The sequence below is a fragment of the Staurois parvus genome, unplaced genomic scaffold (assembly GCF_062004578.1).
Source record: "Staurois parvus isolate SC_StPar_1 unplaced genomic scaffold, SC_StPar_1.0 ptg000287l, whole genome shotgun sequence".
Taxonomy (NCBI): domain Eukaryota; kingdom Metazoa; phylum Chordata; class Amphibia; order Anura; family Ranidae; genus Staurois; species Staurois parvus.
In genome coordinates this window covers 12,786,736-12,791,134 of record NW_028318083.1, presented here as the reverse complement: position 1 = coordinate 12,791,134, position 4,399 = coordinate 12,786,736, and the positions used below count along the sequence as shown (strand labels likewise).

The following is a 4,399-nucleotide window of genomic DNA, read 5'->3' as shown; positions in this document are numbered from 1 at the left end:
ACTCAAATCATATTGAAAGTTTACTAAATTCACTTTGAACTTATGTAAAGAGAGCATATATCTTTTCATTTCTTGGCATAAACAACATAACAATGTGAATGTAAGTCAAGGAAGACGTCATGCTGCAATGCTCATAAATAACCACAAGAGGGATCCCAACAGCATTTATCATGTATGCATAAACTGTGTTTACAGTGATTACACTCTATAGTCTGAGGGCAGCTGGCTGAGTCTGCAATTCATATGGACATTTTACAAGCTGTGAGTCTTTTGTAAATGCTGAGATATAGACTAATGTATATAGTTTGCTTACATCTAAACAAAAACAACTACTTCCTTAAAGTGCAACTACTCCTTAAAGGCTTAAAGAGAATATATATATATATATATATATAAGAGGGCCCTCTTACAATTCGTACGTTGTTTGTTATTGTTGTACTGTGCCATGTATTGTCCGCCCTATATTGTACAGCGCTGAGCAAACCCTTTGGCGCTTTATAAACTTGATGTAATAATAATATATATATATATATATATATATATATATATATACACACACACACTATATTGCCAAAAGTATTGGGACACCCCTCCAAATCATTGGATTCAGCTGTTCCAGTCACCTCTATGTCCACAGGTGTATAAAATCAATCACCTAGGCATGCAGACTGCTTCTACAAACATTTGTGAAAGAATGGGTCACTCTCAGGAGCTCAGTGAATTCAAGCATGGTACCGTGATGGGCTGCCACCACTGCAATAAGTCCATCCATGAAAATTCCTTGCTACTAAATATTCCACGGTCAATTGTTAGTGGTATTATAACAAAGTGGAAGCAACTGGGAACAACATCAACTCAGCTATGAAGTGGTAGGCCATGTAAAATGAGAGCGGGGTCAGCGCATGCTGAAGTGCACAGTGCGCAGAAGTAGCCAACTGTCTGCAGAGTCAATAGCTAAAGACCTCCAAACTTCATGTGGCCTTCAGATTAGCACAACAACAGTGCGTAGAAAGCATCATGGAATGGGTTTCCATGGCTGAGCAGCTGAATTCAAGCCTTACATCACCAAGTGCAATGCAAAGTGTCAGATGTAGTGGTGTAAAGCACGCCACCACTGGAACTTATGAAGCAGTGGAGATGTGTTCTCTGGAGTGATGAATCACGCTTCTCTGTCTGCCAATCCGATGGACTTGTCTGGGTTTGGCAGTTTCCAGGTGAACGGTACTTACCTGACTGCATTGTGCCAAGTGTAACATTTGGTGGAGGGGGGATTATGGTGTGGGGTTGTTTTTTAGGGGTTGGGCTTGGCCCCTTAGTTCCAGTGAAGGGAACTCTTAAGGCATCAGCATACCAAGACATTTTGGGCAATTTCATGCTCCCAACTTTGTGGGAACAGTTTGGGGATGGCCTCTTCCTGTTCCAACATGACTGCGCACCAGTGCATAAAGCAAGGTCCATGAAGACATGGATGAGCAAGTTTGGGGTGGAGGAACTTGACTGGCCTCCCAGAGTCCTGACCTCAACTGGATAGAACACGTTTGGGATGAATTAGAGCAGAGACTGCTAGCCAGGCCTTCTCATCCGACATCAGTGCCTGACCACACAAATGCGATTCTGGAAGAATGGTCAAACATTCCCATAGACACGCTCCTAAACCTTGTGAACAGTCTTCACCAGGGGCGGACTGACCATTCAAGCTATCGGGCACTGCCCGAGGGCCCGGGCTCAGTAGGGGGCCCCATGAGATGCTCTTGGTACCTTTTCATTGGCTTTTTCGGGTGCGGGCGAGGACACAGGGGCCCCATGATCCCCTATTGCCCGGGGGCCCCATGAGTTGTCAGCCGGTCTTCATCGACTAGTTGAAGCTGTTATAGCTTTAAAAGGGTGGGCCAATTCAATATTGAACCCTACAGATTAAGACTGGGATGCCATTAAAGTTCATGTGTGTCTAAAGGCACAATATTTTTCACATTATAGTGTGCGTATATAATAAATATATATATATATATATATATATATATATATATATATATATACTGTATATACACTCTAATCAGCCCTGACATCATGACCAGTGACAGGTAAAGTGAATAACATTTATTAACTTGTTCCAATGGCATCTGAAAGTCAGTGGGATATGTTAGGCAGTGCACATGTCCTTAAAGTTGATGTATTGAAAACAGAAAAAACGGGAAGCGTAAGAATTTGCGCAACTTTGACAAGGGCCAAATTGTACAGTGCCTTGAAAGAGTATTCATACCCCTTGAAGTTTTCCACATTTTGTCATGTTACAACCCAAAACGTAAATGTATTTTATTGGGATTTTATGTGATAGACCAACACAAAGTGGCACATAATTGTAAAGTGGAAGGAAAATAATAAATGGTTTTCAAAATTTTTTACAAATAAATATCTGAAAAGTGTGCCGTGCATTTGGACTCAGCTCCCCTGAGTCAGTACTTTGTAGAACCACCTTTCACTGCAACTACAACTGCAAGTCGATCTATCACATAAAATCCCAATAAAATACATTTTTTGGTTGTAACATTACAAAATGTGGAAAATTTCAATGGATATGAATACTTTTTCTAAGGCACTGTAATGGTTAGAAAGCTGTCAGAACACATAGTGCATCACAGTTTGTTGCGTATATGGCTGTGTAGCAGTAGATTGTTCAGACTGCACATGCTGACATAGCTCCCAACTGTCCCTGATTTCAAGGAACTGTCCCTCATTTGAAACAAAGTCCCTCTGTCCCTCCTTCCTCCTCATTTGTCCCTCATTTTGGTCTGATCTATATAGTTGTACTGTATATAAAATGCACTATTTATCTATTAAAAACTGTTTTGCAGTGCTAAACCTTTCTTCCAATTTCTAATTTGCTCCATTTGTAAATGCCAAAAGCCAATATAATGAGTAGTGGTAAAAAAAAGCACTTGTGGGTTTAAACTATCCTATTTTTTGTATAATTCTCCTGTAAGGGAGATGTGGCAAGGGGTGTGTCTTACGCTTTCATTTTTTTGCTAATAGGTGTCCCTCTTTCCCATCTCAAAAAGTTGGGAGGTATGACATTTGTCTATGGCAAAAGTGCCTACAGTGGGCAAGTGAACATCAGTACTTGACCACAGAACAGTTGAAGAAAGAGTCCTGGTCTGATGATTTCAAGAATGGTTTGAGAAACACAACAATGAGTTTAAGGTGTTGACATGGCCTCCAAATTCTCCAGATCTCAATCCTATCGAACATCTGTGGGATGTGCTGGAATAACAAGTCTGATTCATGGAGGTCCCACCTCACAGCTTACATGACTTAATGAATCTGCTGTTGAAGACATGGTGCTAGATACCACAGCATACTTTAGGAGGTCTAGTGGAGTGCATGCCTCGACAGGTTATGGTGGGTGGTCATATTTCTATGGCTAACCGGAGTATAAACACACAATGAAAATAGTATGCACATATTGTCAGAATCGATTGTGTAATATATGTATCAGTAAAATAGTAATAAATGTTGTAACATAATCACTACACAGTACTGCAGTGTTGTTAAAGAAAATATTCAAAATACAAGCTGTTGTAAATACAGAAATGATTTCAATCATCTCTGGAGTCATTTCCAGAGATGATTTAAAAAGAAATTCACAAATACTGTATTTAAACTATGATTTTACAGAAACAGCGTGTGTCTGTCCAGTAATCCTTGCTCAGCAGTCAAGTTAAATATTACATTTTGGAATATGTTAGTAGATTGAATAAAGAATCACTATCTTCGTTTATGTCTTGGGCAGTCAAACGGCAAGGGGTTAGGGCTTGAATTCTTCAATCCGTCCACATGGCATTGCCATTTTAAAAGTGTCTCTGTTTTTATCTTAGTTTAAGACACCTCCAATAAGCGCAGACACTACCGCAGCAAGAGGGAGACTCTGAGAAGATTAGATCAAACAATCCCTGGGGTCAAATAGGCCCACAGAACCTGTCTCTGCTAGGAACTAGGAACCTTTTTTGGAAAGATTTACCCTTTTTAGAAATAAGTCCAGCAAATGAGTTATTTTAGTTATAGGTTAATCTTTGTAGATAGAGTCAACCCCTTTTTTATATGTGGTAAACACTCCCACAATACCTGTTATAATTACTGACTTTTTTCTATTTCAATAACTTGAACATCTTTAGTTCCACCTTCTATTGAGTTCTCCATCATATCAAATAATAACAAGGAAAGCCGACAAGGGATCATAATTATCACACAGGGGTGCAGTCCCAAGCGGGGGTGCATATATCTCACCAACATCATACCAAAAAGATGTAAGAAACTTTCAGAATTATTTAACTCCCTTGCATTTAACAAAAAGTGCAACAATAGTTTTAGGTGGTCTGACTCTTACAGAGTCTGAAATAGCCAA

General features: G+C 39.7%; 1 long non-coding RNA gene across 1 annotated transcript; it reads left to right on the top strand.

Annotated features, from left to right (window-relative positions):
- Positions 1-216: 216 nt before the first annotated feature.
- LOC149458392 (uncharacterized) lies at positions 217-3,770 on the top strand. Its single transcript, XR_016313426.1, has 2 exons — positions 217-261; positions 3,031-3,770. It is a non-coding gene; the product is annotated as an uncharacterized LOC149458392 (long non-coding RNA).
- The last annotated feature ends 629 nt before the right edge of the window (positions 3,771-4,399 follow it).